Source organism: Dipodomys spectabilis, unplaced genomic scaffold (genome assembly GCF_019054845.1).
Source record: "Dipodomys spectabilis isolate Male_0828 unplaced genomic scaffold, ASM1905484v1 ptg000002l, whole genome shotgun sequence".
Lineage (NCBI taxonomy): Eukaryota > Metazoa > Chordata > Mammalia > Rodentia > Heteromyidae > Dipodomys > Dipodomys spectabilis.
Window position 1 is genome coordinate 17037149 of NW_024870679.1, and position 22223 is coordinate 17059371.

The window sequence follows — 22223 nt, forward strand, 5'->3', positions numbered from 1 at the left end:
GATTGCACCAAACAATATTGCCTGTTTGGGTGTGAAAATGTCAAATAACCCTGACTCCAAACCAGTGCTCAGGCAAATATCAGTTATTTTACTTAATCTACTTTCTCCCCAGGCAGTTAAGTAGTAGCATCCCCTCCTCTAGGCTCTATTTGCACCTTATGCACATCTCTGTCCCAGCTGAGGATATCCCAGGCACCCAGACACCCATCTACAGCTCAGCAGCCTCTCTGGGTGACTGGCATGAGCTGTACAGGCTCAGAACACTACTGGAGAACACTGGCTCTTGTTCATGCCTGGACTTGAAACACATCATTTAATTCATAGTAGATATTTTGTTCCCTTTCCCCTATGATCATAATCTAATACTTGCTATAAAGAAGGAAAAGAAAGTAGAAGAAATAGGACTTAAAAAGATGATAATGCTGCATTACTCTTCAGACTCCTGCCTAGCTTTTTCTGTTCAGATGGGGTCTCATGAACTTTTTTGCTTGGGCTGGCCTAACTCCGATTCTCCAGATTTCAGCTTCTGAGTAGCAACTACAGGTGTGAGCCACTTGTACCAGGCATATCTACCCCCCTCTCCCTTCCTCCCTCCCTTCCTTCCTTCCTTCTTTCCTTCCTTCCTTCCTCCTTTTTCTTTGCCCATCGTGGGGCTTGAACTTGTCCTAGGTGATGTCCCTGGGCTTTTTCTACTCAATGCTAGCACTCTATACTTGAGCCACAACTCTACTTCCAGCTTTTTGGTACTCAATTGGAGATAAGAGACTCACCAACTTTCCTGCCCCAGCTGGCTTTGAACTGAAACCTCAGATTTCAGCCTCTTGAATAGCTAGGATTACAGGCCTGAGCCACAGGCACTCAGCATCTAATCCTTCTTAACAATTCAAATTCTTTGTTGTTACTAATAATTCTAATACATTCTTTTGCCCCTCACTACCTGAAAAGGACAGTACTGGAATCTATAAATGATGTCACATCTTAACAAAGCTGGAAGTTACATCTATTTTTAAGACCAGAGTTACTGCCTCAAAATACCCCCTTCTACTCATCTCTCTAGAAGGGTAACTGTAATTCTCAAAGAATATATTCTAGGGAACTAAAGTGCACCTCTTGCCTTCTAGACTCTCTCAGAGTTAAGAATATAGAGCTTGCTGGATAGTAGCTCACACCTGTAATCCTAGCTATTCAGGAAGGTGAGATCTGAAGATCACAATTTGAAGCCAGTGGGCAGGAAAACCTGTGTGACTCTTATCTCCAATTAAGCAGTCCCCCCCCCCCAAAAAAAAAACAGAAATGGAGCTGTAGCTCAAGTGTAGAATATCAGCCTTGAACACAAAAAGCTAAGTGAGAGCACTATGCCCTGAGCTTCAGCCCCAGGGCAAACACACCCAAAAATAAAAGAAAGAGAAAGGAGAAGACAGAAAAGAAGAAAGGGAGACAGGAGAAGGAAGGAAGGAAGGAAGGGAGGAAGGAAGGAAGGGAGGAAGGAAGGAAGGGAGGAAGGAAGGAAGGGAAGAAGGAAGGAAGGAAGGAAGGAAAGAAGGAAGGAAGAAGTTAGTTTTGGAGGGAGGGAGGGAAGAAGGGAAGGAAGAAAGGTTAAAAGCCCTCTCTCATAGCCAACACTACAAAGTTGACAATGTGAAGAAGGAAAAGAAGGACCTAAGACCTAAGAATTAGAACAAGTAATACCTTCTTGCCTATGAAGTACAAAGCATAACATCTCAAATACCAGATTTTTAAAAAGAAAATTTACAAAACCAACATACAGTCTATTTTTAGATCCTAGAACAGACAGTGATCGTGTAAGCATTCATCTTCTATACAGCAGAGATTGTATCTCTGAGACCTATGCTAGGTACCAGTATCTCAGTATTTCCAGTTGCATGAAAGACATCTGGAACTTGTCAGAGCACGTTAACTTTACAAGACAAGTTCCTTGTAGTGATCCCCCTGGGCAAAGCATTTCTTCCACCACATTTCCACTACAGTTTCTCCTTGAATGGTCACCATGCATATCAAAAAATGAAGATTAAGTTTCCTTAAACTTCACATTTTACTTGAGCAAACCATCCAAAATGATAAAGCTATCATCATAGATTTTTGGCTGGGCACACGCTTGTAATCTCAGCTATATGGGAAGCCTAAGTAGGAGTGTGGTCCCAGACTGGCCCAGAACGGGGAGAATGAGACCTTAACAGAAAAGTCATCTAAAGTATAAAGAAGTGTCTGCATGATTGAAGTGGAAGAGTATTTTCTAGCAAGCATGAGCATGCCCTGAGTTCAATGATGAGTTATACCTAAGAAATTTTTAATTAGTCATATTATCAGTACTATAAAACTTCCTTCCTTCCTTTTTTCCTTGTGGGAATAAATGTATTATTGGATATTTCTACTTCCACTTTCTATGCCATTTTGTGGTTTTGATGTTGTATTTACTCTTTTACAATAAGAAGTTAGGATGTTCTATGAAGGAAATCAGTGTATTTCTAAATATCATTACAATGTGTTAACATTCTTTAAGAACCAAGTATCCTAGACTACTGGCTGGATATCTTAATCTCAGATTCAGTAACAACTCTTAGAGGGAGGGAATGGGGAAAATACAGTCAAGAGTATATACCACAGAACTAAGAAAAAGAATGGAAGAGGTGGGTAAAAAGTGGGTGAGGATGTTGATGGGATGACAGAGTAAGATGGATTGTGTACATAAACTGCTGTGTTAAATGGCAAAAAAAATTCAATATATACCCTAAAAAATAAGACAAGTGAGGGAAGGGGGTTGGGAAGGAGTTGGGAGGGGCTGGTGAGAATGTTGAAAAGGGTGACATTGATCAAGATGCACTGTACTCATAAACTGCTTTGTTGAGTGACAACTCCTTTGCACAACTACTTAAAGGTAACAAAAAGATTCCCAAAATTCCAAAGCTACTGCATACTTCTCTGGAATTTCTCTTGCCTGTGATATTTAGTGAGATTAGGGAGTATTTACTTGTCTGTGTACTACCATCTGTGTGTGTGCATGTGTTTGTAAGCACTGTCCTTTTTGAGAATATATTATTTACTAGAATAAATAAGGCCAATGAAAAATAGTCACATAAAGAAATGTTAATAAAGCCGGGTGCTGGTGGCTCACACCTGTAATCCTAAGTGCTGAGGAGGCTGAGATCTGAGGATCACAGTTCAAAGCCAGCCTGGGCAGGAAAGTCCATGAGACTCTTATCCCCAATTACCCACCAGAAAATTGAAAGTGCATTGTGGCTCAAGTGGTAAAGTGCTAGCCTTGAGCCGAAGAGCTCAGGGACAGTACCAAGGCCCAGGCATTCAAGCCCCATGACTGACCAAAACAGAACAAAACACAAGCAGAAGAACTGACAGGGAAGATTGAGGTCTGAAATTGGCCATGGGGGAAACATGTGAGGCCTTATCTAAAAAAATAAAGCTAAGAAGGAGGAGGGGTATGGCTCAAGTGGTAGAGTGCCTACCTAGCAAGTACAAGTCCCTGAGTTCAAACTCAGTACAACTACTATCAATAACAATAGAAAACAAATACTGGCACAGATGTGGAGGAAATGAGTGCTATGGATGGTAATTAAATTAGTGCAGCCACTATGAAAATCAATATGGAGCACTCTCATTAAATACAGAACTATCTGACTCTACCGCTCTTGGGCATCTACCTGAAGGAATGTTAGCATGCCATGAGACACTACCATACCCAGGTCTATTATAGCACTATTTACAACAGCCCACCTTGGGAATCAGCCTAGGTGTATATCAACAGATGACTGACTAAAGAAAATGTGGTCTATTTCTTTGTTGCTTTGTATGTCCCTCCCCCACGGTATAACTCCTGCTTTCACTGCATTTGATGTCGGTATAATTTGTGGAGAGGAAGGGGAAAAACAAATCATTTAAATAGGGATACAGGTGGACCCATTGCAACAATGAGATGTACAAGTCGTTATGTTGAAAACGAACTTTACAACTTTGGTGGGGGGGGGGAGGATTGGGTGGGGGGCAGAGGGAGGATGGGAAGGGATGGGAAGGGGAAACAAAGGAGGAGGCTACAATGCTTGATAAGAAATGTACTCATAAAAAAAGAAAATGTGGTCTATATATACAATAAAGTATTATTAAGTCTGAAAGAAGAAATTCTGTCACTTATGGAAAATGGGTGAGCCTAGAGATCATGCTGCTAAGTGAAATAAATCTGACTTAGACAAATACTGCACAGTTTTATATGTGAAATTTGTTTAAAACAAAAGAGACATCCAAGCCCAGAGTTCAAGCCCCACGAACAACAAAAAACAAACAAACAAACAAAACAAAAGAGGAAAAAAAAGAAAGGACATAAATATCTGTTTTGCAGTGGAAGGTAGAAGGGGAAAAAGAGAGGACGTAATGAACTATGATTCAAGTACCTTATAAATACATATGAAAAAGTCATTATGAAACCCAGGTAAATTTTGCAAGAAAGTTAAAGGAGAGGGGAATTGGAGAAGGGGGGGGGCATAAAGAGAGTCATAGAAGGGGTGAATATGATCAAATCACAGTGTACGTTGCAATCATTTGTATATGTGTGGGCATATATTTCATTTCTCTTAGTAAATACTTAGGAATCAAGTAGCTGATTAAGATAATATATCTTTTAACTTTCTAAGAAAAAAGCTAAACTTACAAAGCAGTTGTATCCTTTTACATCCTACCAGTGATGTGTAAGAGTTCCAGGTCCTCCACATCTTCACCAGCACTTAGTAAGGTCAGTCTTTTTCATGTTGGCTATTCTAATAGGTGCATAGCAACATCTCATTGGAGATTTTCCTAATGATAAATTATGTTGATCATTTTTTTGTTTGTTGGCATGCTAATTGCCTATCTTCTTTTGTGAAGTGCAAGTGATCCCTTACTTATCCCAGGAGTTACGTTCCAGAGACCCTTGCAATAGATGAAAATCCATGAAGTAGCAATAAGTAAACTGGGATATAGTGAGGAATGACCATCTAATACTGCTACTCAGCGGCTTCACTGTATCATGGGTTTAAAAAATATATATATAGTGATCCCTCACAAATAGTGAGCCATCTCCCAAATCACCTAATAGACTCCTTTGTTCCTATATTAAATCTTTTACTGAGATAGCCATGATTATCTGTTTGCATTGTTGCAATAAGCAATAAATCATTCCTGATAATATTTTTTGGCTGGACAGGATTGATAAGAGAATGTGGCAGGTTCTCATATGTTACTAGGATATTTTGTTTAATAATAAAAGTAAAGATTAGACAACATATGTTAGTGGTACATTTGTGTAAAACATATCTTCACTTCCTCACATGTAACTGGAACATTGCTAAGTGGACATGAAAACAATTTGGAACAAAGACATTTGGACAAAAAAAATAGAATTGAGGGAAATTTGCCTTTCACTGCATTTATTTTGAATCTCATACCATATAATTGTATTTTATTTAAAATAATGAGATTTAAGGTAAATCATTTAAATAACACTTAAAGTGATGAATTGTATAAAACATTCCTGCCACATCTGTAAGCCTTTCCATTTTTCCTGAAATAAAACTTTTTGCAAATGAAGTTCTCTTATCCGCCATGAGGCCTCAAGTCTATTCTTACTCTAATATATTTCTCATACTCAGATCTTAACATCTGTCCCTCTTTTATGAGTACTGTCTTATCTGAGATTCCTCTCCTGATTTTTCTTTCTTTCCATCCTACTTTCCCTCTCCTTCTCCTCTTTCTTACCCAGATCTCTGAAGAGTCCTGTAAGTCTTGGAGGGACAGTACTATGTGGGGTTGTTGCAGAGCTGGACCTGGCACTCTCCAAAGGGAGCCCCACCCCATAGAGGAGAGCAATATTTTCTGGTACTCCATCAACATTGGAGAGCATAACGCTTCCAGGTGACAGCTGAGAGAGGCTAGACATGAAAGTGAGTTTAGGGAGTCAGGCTTGGTTCATCTGAGTCCAACCATCTGTTCTTCCCCAGTCCTCCACAGCCCTGCAGGCTGTAACCCATCAACTCTACAAATGACACAATGTGGGCAGCATTTAGTTCTTTAAGGCCAGGAAGGAAATTCCTTTTTAAAACACTGGGAAAGAAATGTAAGAATGTATTCCCTAAAGTAGGGTCAGGAGTCCCCAAAGGGGAGCTGTGTCTCATTTTGTGAAATGATTTCTGAAAATGCTAAGTGCAGACCTTGTGGGAACCAAGGGTTTAGGCTCAGGAACCAAATGAACATTGAAGTAACGAAGGAATGGTCTTAGAAAAGAAGACAAATCTTAATATTATGAGCAGCTGTGGTGTATCCACAGCAGCACTGACATCTACTTATGAGACACTAACTGCTCTATAATTGTAAGGACCATTGTTACTGAGTTGCTGCAATGTTCAGGATTTTTGTATTTATTTATTCTATCCTTAATTTTTCAAATATCTTGCAAGGTAAATTATTATCATGTTTAGTTCTATATGTACTCTCTAAGTTTTAGTTTTCTTTATCTTTAAAACTAGAATGCAAACAGTCTTGCTGAGAGAAATGATTGTTAAGTATATGCTAGTGTACTTGGGATTTAGCAGGTGCCCAGTGTATATTTGTGCAATTATTGTTGCATCAAGTAGATCTAGAGACAATACATTTGACAATTATATAAGGTAACTATTTTATTCCAGGCACAGAACTTGAAGTTCTGACCCCAATTCTCCCCATAGGACAGATATAATAATAATCAACAAACAGTACCTAATGAAACCAATGTGTTATTGGTTAGAAGCCAGCCCAGGTAGGAAAGTCCATGAGACTCTTTTATTCAATTAGCCACCAAAAGGCCAAAAGTGGAGCTGTGGCTCAAGCTGTGGTGAGCACTAGCCTTGAACAAAACCTCAGGGAGAGCAACTAGGCCCTGAGTTTAAACTCCAGGACCAGCAAACACACACACACACACACACACACACACACACACACACACACACACACACACACAGCAATGGATGTAAACGGAGAGAGAAATTGTAGGATAAGACAATCATAATCGGGGCTGGGGGTTTAGCCCAGCGGAAGGGCACCCGCCTGGCGCGCGCAAGGCCCTGGGTTCGGTCCTCAGCCATGGAAAAAAAAAGACAATCATAATATTCAATGTACATATGGGAAAATGGAACCAAGTAACTAGAGAGGATGGATGGGGTTGGGTGAGATGGAGAGAATGATGGAAGAGATGACTTTGATCATGATGCATTGTACTCAAAAGATGATGTGTTTAATTGAAACCCCTTTTACAACTTAAATATATATATATATATATATAGAGAGAGAGAGAGAGAGAGAGAGAGAGACCTTGTCTCAAGGAAATCAAAAAGTAAAGAGGAAGGAGAGGCTCAGGGGAGCTACTTTAATCCACTGTGTAAATGGAGGAGACAGAACTCAAAGCTGTTCTGGTATATATCTTCCTCCATTGTTTTGTTTTTGTTTGGACTAGATATCAGTAGATTCTATTGTCTTACTTTTTGGTGTACCTGGTTCAAAATTACTCAATTTATGTTTGTGCTTTCCTTTTGGATGGTTAAATTAGGTTAAATTAGGAGTGCTGCTCCATTTTCCCATAGCCCTAGGGTTGGAGCTGCACTTTAGCTCCCGTTTGACATCTTTCAGAACTAGTCATCTTCAGATTCATGCCACAGCCCCTTCAGATTCAGTCCCTTTTCTCTTATGTGCAGTAAATCAATCGTTTTTCTGTCCAGTCAGAGCTTTCCATGATAACCTGGGCAGTGGAAACTTTGGAAGGATGTTAGATTTATTTTAGTCCATTTCCTGTTGTTATGATGAAACACCTGAAGCTAGAAACTTTATAAAGAAAGGAGATTTGTTTAGCTCCTAGTTTTAGAGGCTGAAATTAAGATTGGGTCATGCTACCTGTTCAACTTCTGGTGAGGGCCTCCAAGTGGCATGGCAGCATGGAGGAGAGGTGGGGAGGGAAACAGATGCACTAAGAGGAGGCCAAGTGCGTGTGGCAGCTTTGCTTTGTAAACTCCATTCTCCCGAGAACTAAGTGAACTCTCCCATAAGAATACATACATCGAGGGGGGGACCAAGATGGCGACGGAGCAGTAGGGAAATGCCACAGCTCTCTCCAACCAAAAATAGAGTTTGAGTTCCAACGCTTAATGTCCCCAAGAGACTGACAACAACAAAAAGACAAACACTCAGAGAAAAACCAGAGGTGGAAAATAACAAAAAAAGAAAGAGAGGAAAAGAAGAATTTCAGAACAGAGAAGAGCGAAGACCCCTCCCCCAACCTTTACTGGCCGCGCGGCAGAGTGCCAAGCCGGCTGGCCCGGCAGGGCTACCGGAGCCCCAAAGACACAGGGGGCTGCTTGCAGATCACCAGGTACCGGTTTGCAGAACAACGGATCACCAGGAACAAAGAAACCTACCAGCCGGGAGTCTCCACGAGGATCCCACCCCCACCCCTCACTTTCCACCAGAGCAGAGAGGCTCCATCCCACCAAAGCCGCCCGGCACCAGCAGCACGACAAAGGGACCTGTCGGCAGACCACCCACCCAATCGCGATCGCAACGACCCGGGTCCCAGAGACACAGGGGGCTGCCTGCAGATCACCGCGCACTCAGACCCACCGGATCTCTACAACCCGCGAAGAAGCCGCCTGAGCGTGGACACTGTTAACCCGACAGCTTCGATAGAGGCAGAGACAGAAAAGAATCACACAGAGCCACCACCGCCCAACCCAGCCCGCAACCACCCCAACTGAACTCGGATTGCAACAACAACTGATGACCTACACCACACAGAAACAACCAGCTCCAGGGTGAGTACCCCACAGGGGACAGTGTATCCCTCAAGCGAGACCAGAGCTGGAGGGAATCCCCAGACCCTGACCTAGACTCCCTACCCCAACACCCGGACCACAGGACCCACTAAAACTGGGAACTGTCCGAGAGCTCCACCAGCCCGTGGAGCACACTCTGCTGGCCAGGCCAGAGCAAGAGTGCCCCTGGAAGGGAGCTTAAATGCCCAAGCCAGGAACAGCGCCCCTGGGTCAAGACTACCAACAGTAGAAGAAATTTGAACTGTGTCCTCCAGGCTGCATAACCTAGGTGGTGTACACATCAGCATAGGCCTAACGAGCGCGCTCCAGGCTGGGGCCGGAACCAGGCCCGGGGATCCGGCGCCTGAACAACACAAAAAGCTGAGCATACATCTCAACAGAGGGGAGAAAATAAACAACACTCCCCGGGAAGCACGCCTGTGACAACAAAAGACCGGGAGGCTCAGGACAAGAGAAGCCCAAACCCCACCAAAACTCCACCCATATACCCTAGGCTGGGAATTGGGCAACACAGGCTGCCAGCACCTGATAGTAAGCAGGAGCTCAGGCTGATAAGGTGGCTCAGCAATAGAGTGATAGTCTTGGATGTATGAGGCCCTGGATCTGATTCCTCAGCATCACAAAAGCAAAAAGGGTCAGAAGTGGTGCTATGGCTTAAATGGTAGGGTGCCAGCCTTGAGCTGAAGAGCTGAGGGACAGCACCCAAACCTAGAGTTCAAGCCCACAACCAGCCCAAAACAAACAAACAAAAACACAGCAGGAGCCCATAGCAGACTCCAGTATTTGGGAGAGTGCATCCAGAGCATCTGATCTTCCCAAGAGCACCCGTAGGAGCAAACACAAGCAGTCTAGGCTGCTCAACCTTTCCAAAGGCGGGAATTGCCAGCAATCTACAGCAGAGAGCTGAGAATCCTAAGTAAGTCAGAATAGCAGCTGGAAATAGGCTCCCAACAGAACCCAGATCAGGCGCAGACTCTCTCTACCAATACAGAATCAGCAACCAAGCAAAGACAGACACACCAAAACAAAATTGAAGAGCAGTCTCCTGAACCCCCATGCGAAAATCACAGAGAAAAATCACAAGGTTTACCACCACCCAGGACAGCAAGTTCACCTCAAAAGCCAGCAGCCACGCAGGGGAGAGCCCCAGTGGGAGCAAAGCAAGAATGGAAGACAAAAGCTACATCCAAGGGTTGCTGGAGGCAATGACTCAAGAAATAAAGCGAGAAATGGATCAGAAATTGAAAGAGCACAAGGATGAACTATCAAAAGAGATACAGGATATCAAACAAAAGTTGGATGCAAAAATAGAAGCTGCACAAACCTCAGTAAGAAGTGAGATAAACGCCAAATTAGAGGTAATGCATACCTCATTGAGAGGTGAGATCAGTACTCTGAGAACCAACATTGAATCCATAAAGGGATCCATTTCCTCCATGCAAACCACAATAGAAGCCACGGTCAACAGAGTGAATGAAATGGAAGGTAGACTGTCAGACACAGAAGACAGAATACACCAACTGGACCAAAAAGTGACAGATATGGAAAAATCACTCAAATTAAACCAAAGGGAAATTCAAGAGCAAGCAGATAATGCCAAAAAATTTAATCTTCGCATAATCGGAGTGGACGAAGGTGAGGAATTCCAGAGCAAGGGAATGCAACACCTATTTAACAAGATAATCAATGAAAATTTTCCTCACCTCAAAAACGACCATCTTAACTACATTACAAAAGCTTATAGAACACCCAACAAGCAAGATCCCAGGAGAAACACTTCTAGACACATTATAGTAAAAATGATAGATCTGAATAATAAGGAAACAATCCTGCATGCAGCAAAAATGAAGAAGGAGCTATACTACAACGGGAAAAAAAATTAGAATCACTGCAGATCTCTCCACACAAACAATGAATGCAAGAAAAGCCTGGGAAAGCACCATACGAGCCCTGAGAGCCAATAACTGCCAACCCAGACTGATATACCCGGCAAAGCTAGCATTCACATTCGATGGAGAACTGAAAACTTTTAATAGCAAAGAAAAACTAAATGAATACATAAACATTAAGCCAGCATTACAAAGAATTCTAAGAGGGGGGACACAACATGAAGAAAGCAACCAGGAACTGGGACCTGCCACAAACAGGCGTTACTCAAAGTCTAACTGAGCAAGCACAGGAGGAAAGGAAAGAAGAAAAACTTAGGAAAACGGAATGGCAGGGACAACAATGCATCTCTCTATACTTTCTCTTAATATAAATGGGCTGAATTCGCCAATTAAAAGAAAACGAACTGAGGACTGGATCAGAAAACAAGACCCATCCATCTGTTGCCTTCAGGAGACCCACCTCTCAGCCAAACATACAAACAAACTCAGAGTGAAGGGGTGGAAAAGGATCTACCAATCAAATGCCCCCAGTAAGAAAGCAGGTGTAGCTATCCTGATATCTGACAAAATAAACTTTTCATTAAAATCAGTACAGAAAGACAAGGACGGACACTACATATTAATAAAGGGAACAATCCAAGAGGAGGATATAACCATCATCAACTTATATGCCCCAAATATTGGTGCACCCAGATATGTCAAACAAATACTCTCAAACTTACAGAATAAAATAGATCCCAATACGATAATACTAGGAGACTTTAACACACCACTCTCACCAAAGGACAGGTCTACCAAGCAGAGGATTGGCAAAGAAGCTACCGAATTAAGTGAGACCATACTTCAAGCGGAATTAACTGACATCTACCGAGTATTTCACCCTAAAACAACACAGTACACACTCTTCTCAGCAGCTCATGGAACTTTCTCCAAAATAGACCATATCATAGTTCATGCAAGGAACTTAAGCAAATACAAAGGGATCGACATAATCCCCTGTATCCTATCTGACCACAGTGGAATCAAGCTAGCTCTCAATAACAAAGCATACCGCAGAAATTTCTCTAATACATGGAAATTGAACAGTACACTCCTTAACAATGCCTGGGTAACAGAAGAGATAAGAGAAGAAATAAAGCATTTCCTACAACTCAATGAAAATGAAAACACCTCACAAAGAAACTTGTGGGACACAGCAAAAGCAGTCCTGAGGGGCAAATTTATTGCCCTCAGTGCCCACATCAAGAGAATGGAGACAGACCAAGTAAATAATCTCATGTTGCAATTAAAACAGCTAGAAAAACAAGAAAAAATGGGACCTAAAGCTACTAGACGAAGCCAGATAACCAAATTAAGAGCAGAGAATAACCAATTAGAAAATCAGAAAACCATAACAAAAATAAACCAAACAAAAAGCTGGTTCTTTGAAAAAATAAACAAAATTGATGGCCCGTTGGCAAGATTAATTTAAAAAAGAAGAGAGGAAACCCATATTAATAGGATTAGGGATTCCACGGGAAATATCACAACACGTACCCAAGATATCCAAACAATTCTAACAGACTACTTTCAAAAGCTATACTCTCTAAAGGAAGAAAATCTGGCAGAAATGGATGCATTTTTAGAGAAATACAAGTTGCCCAAACTGAGCAAAGAAGAAGTTAACCAATTAAATAAGCCAATATCCTATAATGAGATACAGGAAGCTATCAAAAGTCTTCCAACAAAAAAAAGCCCAGGACCAGATGGATTCACAGCAGAATTCTATAAGACCTTTAAACAAGAACTAATACCCATACTCCTCAAGCTCTTCAGAGAAAAAGAGAAGGAGGGAGCTATCACAAACTCATTCTACGAAGCCAATATCACACTCATCCCCAAACCAGGCAAAGACCCAACCAAAAAGGAGAATTACAGGCCAATTTCCTTGATGAACACAGATGCAAAGATCCTTAACAAGATTCTAGCTAACAGAATCCAGAAACACATAAAAAAAATAATACACTATGACCAGGTAGGCTTCATCCCAGAGACACAGGGATGGTTTAACATACGTAAGTCAATAAATGTAATCCAACATATCAACAGAGCCAAGGTCAAGAATCACGATTATCGCCACAGATGCAGAAAAGGCCTTTGATAAAATTCAACATTCATTCATGCTAAAAGCTCTGGAGAAAATAGGAATAGAAGGAACATTTCTAAAAACAATAAAAGCCATTTATGACAGACCAATAGCCAATATTATACTTAATGGGGGAAAGCTACAACCAATTCTCCTAAAATCAGGAACAAGGCAAGGATGCCCACTGTCTCCACTCCTCTTCAATATAGTCTTCGAACCCTTAGCCAGGGCAATAAGGCAAGAAAAAGACATTAAAGGGATCCGCATAGGGAAAGAAGAAGTGAAACTATCCCTTTTTGCAGACGACATGATACTATACCTCCACGATCCCAAAAACTCCATCCCCAAACTCTTAGAAATCATAAATCACTTCAGCAAAATAGCAGGATACAAAATAAACCCACAAAAATCAGTTGCCTTCCTATACACTGATAATGTACAGGAAGAGAGGGAAATAAAGGGAGCAACTCCATTCACAATAACCTCACAAAAAATAAAATATTTAGGAATTAACCTAACCAAAGATGTAAAAGAACTATTTAATGAGAACTATAAAAAGTTAAAGAAAGAAATTGCAGAAGACACTAGGAAATGGAAATACCTCCCATGCTCCTGGATAGGCCGACTTAATATAGTAAAGATGGTAATACTTTTCAAAACTAATATACAAATTCAATGCAATTCCTATTAAAATCCCAATGACATACATCACTGAAATACAGAAAACAGTCCAAAAATTCATATGGAACAACAAAAGACCTAGAATAGCCAAAACAATTCTAGGGGATAAAGACAATATGGGAGGGCTATCCATGCCGAACTTCAAACTCTACTACAGAGCTATACTAACAAAGACAGCATGGTACTGGCACAAAAACAGGCCCGAAGACCAATGGAACAGAATAGAAGATCCAGAAATAAATCCACAGGCCTACAGCCAGCTGATATTCGACAAAGGAGCCAAAGACATACAATGGAAGAAACACAGCCTCTTCAACCGCTGGTGCTGGGAAAACTGGGCAGCCACATGCAGAAAACTAAAAGTGGACCCCAGCCTATCACCATGCACCCACATCAACTCAAAATGGATTAAAGACCTTAACATTAAACCTGAATCTCTGAAACTACTGCAGGACAGAGTAGGAGAGACACTTGAACTAATAGGCACAGGAAGGAACTTCCTGAACAGAGTCCCAGGGTCACAACAAGTTGGAGAGAGACTCGACAAATGGGACTACCTTAAAATAAAAAGCTTCTGCACAGCTAAATCTATCGCAACTAAGCTAGAAAGACAACCACTAATTGGGAAAAAATATTTACCAGCAATATATCAGACAAGGGGTTAACATCCTGTATATACAGGGAACTCAAGAAACTAATCCCTCCCAAACCTAACAAACCAATTACTAAATGGGCAAGGGAACTAAAGAGGGACTTCTCAAATGAAGAAATAAAAATGGCAAAGAAACACATGAGGAAATGTTCATCATCCCTGGTGGTGAAGGAAATGCAAATAAAGACAACCCTGAGATACCACCTTACCCCAGTCAAAATGTCCCACATCCACAAATCAGCCAACGACAAATGCTGGAGGGGATGTGGAGAAAGAGGAACCCTATTACACTGCTGGTGGGAATGTACACTTATACAACCACTTTGGAAAGCAGTCTGGAGGGCCCTTAGAAAGCTAAAGATTGACCTCCCTTACGACCCAGTCATACCACTTCTAGGCATCTACCCTGAACAACAGGAACCAATACACAAGGACACGTGCACCTCCATGTTTATTGCAGCACTGTTCACAATAGCTAGGATATGGAAACAACCTAGATGCCCCACCACAGATGAATGGATCCAAAAATTGTGGTATCTATACACAATGGAATATTATGCAGCCATTAGAAATGACAAAATAATGGCATTTGCAGGGAAATGGATGGAGCTAGAAGGAATCATGTTGAGCAAGGTTAGCCAAGAACGAAGAGACAAACGGTACATGGTCTCCCTGATAAGTGGATGCTAAATCCAAAATGTTAGGTGATATGACAAAACTAACAAGACTTAAGAAACAAAGAACTCCCACTCATCTGGTTGAACCACTACTAAATATCCCCATGCTGCTGATCACATATATGGTATATAACATGTGAACACCGTTATATATTACAGACTGTGATAGATAATTTGCTCCAGGAAAGTTAGAATGAACTTGTGACTTTAAATGAGCATCATTATTCCACAATACTGTGAATTTCCGGAAATTATGTAATCACTTAATCACAACCAAAAAAAAAAAAAGAACTTCAGGGAAGGGAGGGAGGGAGGGGATGGTAGGGGGAAAACAATGGAGGGGGTAACAATGTTCAAGAGGAAGTGTACTCATTACCTCACTCATGCAACTGTAACCCTCTGTATAGTATCTTTACAATAAAAAAAAAAAATAAAGAATACATACATCTAGCCAGGTGCCAGTGGCTCATGCCTATAATCCTAGATACTCAGGAGAGTGATCAGAGGATTGCAGTTTGAAGCCATCCCAGGCAGGGAACTCTGTGAGACTCATCTCCAATAAACTACTTTTTTAAAAAGCCAGAAGTGGAGCTGTGGCTCAAGTGGTAGAGCACTCACCTTGAACAAAAGAAGCTCAGAGACAGTGCCGAGGCCCAGAGTTCATGCCCCAGGACTGGCAAAATAAAACAAAAAAAAAGCAAAAAAAAAAAATCTCTTCCAACAGAGATCCCCTGGATGACTTAATTATCTCCTACGAGGCATTATTTCTGAACAGTTCCACTTGTCAACACTGGCACAATTGGGACCCAGCATCAAGCATATGAATACCTTGGGGGTGGGGGTGGGAATCACATCTAAACTCTAGGAGTGTTGTTCTTCACTTCTGTGCTCTGTGGGGCATAAAGAAGTCATGCAATGGTTTCAGCATCACACTTGAGCTGGTGAGGTCCAGGGTGCCCATTCTACACCAGGATTTTGCCACCTGCAAGACATTCTTTCTTTCCTTGAGTCTCATAAAATTAGTCTCTGCAGATGCCCTCAGGTCTGACCTTCACCTCGATGAGGAGATGCCTTTTTTTATAGTACTCCGGGCATCTACACTCTCATTACTTCCCTTTAATTCTCTTCTTCTTCACTCTCTGGGCCTGAAGCCAGGTTCTTATGTTTCTTTCTTTACTTTCTTTTCCTTTATTTGGTATTTTTAAATGCCCCGAGTCTAATTTGAATCCCTTCAGGGCCTAGAATTTGCAGCACTAAAGCTAGGAACAGGCACTTTTAAAATCAACCTCTGTAAGCATCCCTCTCCCTGAGGCTACGAAGACAGGAAAAGGCTAAAAAAAAAAAGTGTGTGTGTGTGTGTGTGTGTGTGTGTGTGTGTGTGTGTGTGTGTGTGTGAAAAGAAAATAATCCATTAATGCTTCATAGACAATATTTTCTCTAATGCCATCAGATGATAACCTACAATCTCTTATCTTTAGTCTTTGAAGATCTTTTATTTTTCCCCCTAGTTGGCAGATATATGTAATTTTGGTGGTTATTTGATTTATTGATGCTATATGATGATGTGAGCAGGGCTAAATATTACTGGTAAAGAAATCTCTTAAACACAAGAAAAAGGAAACCGTGGGCTGGGAAGGTGGTTCAGTGGTAGAGTGCTTGCCTTGCATGCCAGAGGCCCTGGGTTCGATTCCTCAGTACCACATAAACAAAAAGAAAAAAGCCGGAAGTGGTGCTGTGGCGCTAGCCTTGAGCTGAAGAGCTGAGGGACAGTGCCCAGGCCAAGAGTTCAGGCCCCACAACCGGACCCAAAAGAAAAAAAAAAGAAAAAGGAAACCTTTCAATAAGGGAAAATTAGCTTTATCTTCAATATTACCATAGTGCCATGGATGTGGTTCCTTAAGCTGCTACTGATTTTTTTCCCTTCTATATCAGTACTGGAGCATGAACTTAGGCCCTCATGTTCTTGCTCACTTTCCTTGCTCATGTCTGTCACGCTACCATCTGGAACACACCTCCAGCCCTATCTTGTGCTATCATAGAGGTACTTCAGGACCAAAATTGGGAATTGTCTACAAAAAGCTGTGATGGGAGAAAGAATTTAGCTAGATTACAAGGAGCATCACACTGATTTTCTTGTGTACCATTTGGATAGTACCCTTTTCTCTCAAACCACCATGGGTTTAGAAAAGCAAGTTGCATCATCAGCCTATTTCCAATTTAGATAATCCCATTTCAAATGTTTACATATGGAACTAGCCTAGAAGCAAAAAGTATTAATTACTAAGATTTCTCCTCATATAATGAAAGCACACAAAAGTCTGAGACCAAGCAAGATCTTTGCTTTTAACTCGACTACACAAATCAACTATAAAATTATAACCGTATAAATAAATAAAGGTATAGTATTTATTTCTCCTTGATTTCTACATCTGTTGCTGTAACTTCATAATCCATATGCATAGAATAAGTAAAGATACCCATTCAATTGGGAGTGGAAAAGAGAATCTCACATTATCTATTGTCCAGTGTTTTATCTCATCCTTTTTCAAATTCTCCATGATCCATAAGTAAAATAATGGAGATATGTCCATTTCAGGACCACTTCTAGCATCTCTGGACAAACGCATTCTCTCTTCTAGATGATAACAATGATGAATCATATCTAAGAAGTAGACCAATTGATTTGGATCTCAGAGATTAGGTAGAAGTAGGAATCCAGATATTCAAGTTACATTAGGACTTGAATAACTGGATGTATAATAGAGCCTTGCTATTATTATCTGGAGATAAAGAGCACTACATCATGAAATCAGCGTTGGACAAACTGGGAAGACATACTGGTTGGACATACTGGTAAGAAAGGGACAAAAAGTCAATCTGAGAACTAAGAAAAACTTAGAGAAGGAGCGCTTGAACTGAATATGCTAAGGAAAGTTGGTGTGCGAGGTACAAGATTGGATGGGGTAAAGATGAGTAGCCTACTCAGATTAACTATCATTTTACAAAGTCATACAGTCTCACACACAGTCTTTTTTTTTTTTTTTTGGGTCCGGTCATGGGGCCTGAACTCTGGGCCTGGGCACTGTCCCTCAGCTCTTCAGCTCAAGGCTAGTGCTCTACCACTTGAGCCACAGCGCCACTTCCGGCTTTTTTCTTTTTGCTTATGTGGTGTAGAGGAATCGAACTCAGGGCCTCATGCATGCAAGGCAAGCGCTCTACCACTGAGCCACCTTCCCAGCCCCTCACACACAGTCTTGAGGCTTTACCTCTAGTGATAAAATTTGTAAATCATTCAGCAAATTAAAGGTGTTTGGGAAGAAGTCCTAGGGAAGAAGGGTATCTCCAGGTCACAAACAAAAATGCTTCTACAGGTTATGTCGATAAGGCCAGAAATTGCAGCAGCTGGGGTAAATGACAATATGTAGAGAGTGGGCACTGGATGACTCTTCCTCATTCTGCCTGGCATTGCCGCTGGGAATCCATGCTCAAAATATGACCAGATAACTTTTGTTATTTTTTCCAAGAGATCCCTAAGATGCAGATTTTTAATGTGAGAATATTTCCAATGATTAAATTACCCTGGGGTCAAGCAAAATACGGCTGCCTACAACATCGGGCCAAACTATCATGACCCTTATATGTCTTCTAAACATTCTGCAGACTATCACTGGATGTTTTACAGAGGGAATATGTTTTTCAAAGAACACAGCCTATTGACAGAGTAGGGGAATGTTTTGGAGATGGGCAGGATTGGAAAATGGGTTATGTGATGGAAGAACCCAAATGTAGTGATGAGAGGAGGTAGTAGTAGGCCCAAAGGGGCAGACACAAGGTTGGTTTGGTAACTGATTAAATAGTAGCTAATGTCTGTAATCCTAACTACTCAGGAGGCTGAGATCTGAGTATTAAGGATGGAAGCCAGTCGGGCAGAAAAATCTGTGAGACTCTTATCTCCAATTAATCATCACCAAAGAGCCAGAAGTGGAGCTGTGGCTCAAGTGATAGAGTGCTAGCCTTGAGCATAAAAGTTCAGGGACAGTGCTCAGGCCCTGAGTTCAAGCCCCAGGACCAGCACACACAAAAAAGAAGAAAAGTCCAGGATAATTCCCTTGCTCTGCATCAACAATTTTTAACAGCCCCAAATCAGTTGTCCTTTTGAAAACAAAAATCTACAGCTAATAGGGGGGAAAGCAAAATATGCCAGGAAGTTGAGTCAAAGCTTGAGTGATAAAACAAAATCCAATAGTACTTATGGATGTGCTTTATGGGCTCCACCCAGAGGCTCACAGTTTCTTCTGGCCATATACTGGTTCTTCTGTATAAAATCTGGTTTTAAGGGTTGATTTGGCTTTACACCCTCCCACACACATACACACACACTATTTTCCTTTCTAAATGTCTCTTTCTTACAGCAATTGAGTGACATCCTCAGGCCATGCTTATTACAATGGTAACTTCATTAGTCTTGTTGATTTTCAGCCTCCATTTTCCAACTGGGTTTTTGATATATGACATCTTTCCTAACAAATCAAGGTCAGATTCCTTCTCCTGGTTTTCAAGGACTGTTCAAATCTGGCATCAACTTTTCTTGTGGAATTTTTCCCTACTACAGCTTAATTTGTACCATATGGTCTTTGTAGCCACTCGAATCAAAGCTGGTTTCTGCCTTCAAGAGCTGCCTCTTCCAGACTAGCTCTCAGACTTATTTAATGCATGCACTTAGCAGAAGCTCCATCTGCCTTGAAGCCCTCTATTTATTCTGGTGTCATTGCTCTTGGAGGTCTTTTAAGCACTTTGTTACCTCTTCTGGATAATACACAAGACAAATCTTTGCAGCCTTAACATTCTTGCCACATAGGGGAGTGGCCGGTCCTTTCTGAGCCCAACTAGTGGTCTGAGCAGGACAGGTGTTGTTTGGGCCCAAAGCAACCATATTTTAGCCAAGTCCCCTCAGAGATGGCTTGTCACAAGCTTGAGCCAATGTTTCATCAGGTAGCCAGTCTTCTTTGGGGGAAGGCTACAAAGTTAGATGAACAGCCATTTGCATTTAGGTTGTTACCAGGAGAAACAGCACTGCCATGATGACCTCTGTAGTCATTACATCTACCAATGCAGGGGGGCCGTGGCCCCAAATCCAGGTGTTCTGAATATCTTTTGCTATCCCAGATTCCAACATGGTTTTGCTAATAATCCCCACCACTGTGCAGGAAGTCTGTGCATATCTTATATTAACTCAAGCAGCTCTGAAAACAAAACCATTGCTTCATAGGCTTTTGGCATCTTCCTGAGGAGATCTCAGAGATATTTCAAATGATTTAAAGCACGTGAGTCACTCCAGGAGAGATCAATTGGCCACCTTTCAAGAGGCTCCCCAGAATGGATTATCTTGGTAACTTTACCATTGCTCATGTTCTGCTCATGTTCTGGCTGTCAGCCTTTAGATTCAGAAATTGGATTCTGTCAATACAACACAGCTCTATATATCATTACTGATTTGCTTTAATCAGCCCACAAAGACTGATAGAAAAAGCCAGAACATCTATGTATTAGTAACTGTCCTAAGGTCTGGAATACTGGCTGGATCACGAAAACCAAGCAAGATTAGATTAAGGAGGAACTGTGTGTGTCACCATGTCTGCAGAGGGAGATGGGTGGAGTTATAGCAAGGGATTGGACAGAGCATGCAACTAGTATTATTACTGGGGAGGTTGGCAATGACTACCATCATTGGTGGGTGCTTGTTCTTTCTTCAGCTTAGTGTTTGGGAAAAGATGGTCTGTAATGACCAGTAGCTTGTATCTATGGACAAGACATTCTATCTTCTAGGTGATGACAATGATAAACCATAACTACGAGGCAGACTGATTGAAGAGATCTCAGGGATAAGGTAGAAGCAACTCCCAGTTGCTTTCGGATTTGAATAACTGGATGTACAACAGATTCACATTTACATTTTCCCTGTATCTAATAATTCTTATCATTGATCTTTTGAGCTTATTGTTGGAGATATTTATCTCCTTCACTTTCATCCAATTTGGTTATTGGAATTGGTCTTTGGAAGAGACAAATTTTCTTGTGCTTACATTTTATTAATATTTCTATTAATATTTCTACATTGGAATGTATGCATCTGTCTGCAAGTGTTTGGTTGAATGGTTTAATCTCAATGGAGTCTTTTAAAAATGCCCACCTCATTCAAATACTTCCACTGTTTCCCAGTTGCAGCTACCAATGGGTGAAGCCACACTTACCAACATTTAATTGTTGTATACAGAAGAAGAAACTGACACAGGAAAGAACCGCTTAAAAAAATAGATAGAAAAACAGGAGTCTGCTAAGATGGAAGCCAAGATCTGAGACTATTTTCAGTTTATAGACTTCCTGAATTGTGACATAAGTTCTAAGTATAAAATAGCTGTAGCACTGCAGTAAAATGGTAGATTTATAAGATTTCACCTGTACCAAACATTGCTCCTTATTGCTGGCAGCAGTGAATCCTGTTAGAAACTTCAAGGAAGCTTGGAAAAAATCTTCTGCCTCATGTTTCATGCCTTCCATTATGGGGTCATTTCATTAGGGCTAAATTTATGTACTCTTACTGTACAAATAAGAGGATATAGAACTTAATAGGATTGACATCAAAAGAACAAAAAATAGATCTTCTATTTATCAATCTGAAGTTCTTTGGTGACCCTACAGGAAGCAGCAAGATGCAAGATAGCAATGGGGGTGGAAGGTGAGCTGAGGAGCTAATGACTTGGTCCTAAAGATGTGTGTGTGTGTGTGTGTGTGTGTGTGTGTGTGTGCGTAAGGAAAATGTGTACTAAACACTAGGGGGGGAAACTGGATCAGAGTACTAAAATCTGTCTTTTTAAAACTTTTGATTCAGCTGTAGAAATTTCACTTCAACACATAAATATGATCTTTACTTCCAAGACCCAGCAATAATAGCTTAAAATAATTGAATCTAGAAATTCTAGCCTGTTCCTAGGAATAGCTGATGTCCAAAGTATATGACTAGAAACACTGACACCAAAGGAATGCTGGTATCATTGCTTAAACGTGAGTATCCTCATCTGGTCTGTCCAGATTAAAACATGGGTTAGAGTTCAAAATTAAGAAATATTAAACATATACTTGAAAGGACAGTTGACGACTTCAGGCTGCAAGATGGAACTCTAATAAAGTGCAACGACCATCTATGTGCTGCACTCAGGCACAAACTCAACTCCCACTGCTATCCAGAGGCACAGCTCTTGGCTTAAAGCAGCAAACAGGAATGAAAAAGCATGTCATCCCTCTTCTAGTCCCTGTGGGAGCAAATTAACTTTGAAAAATTCC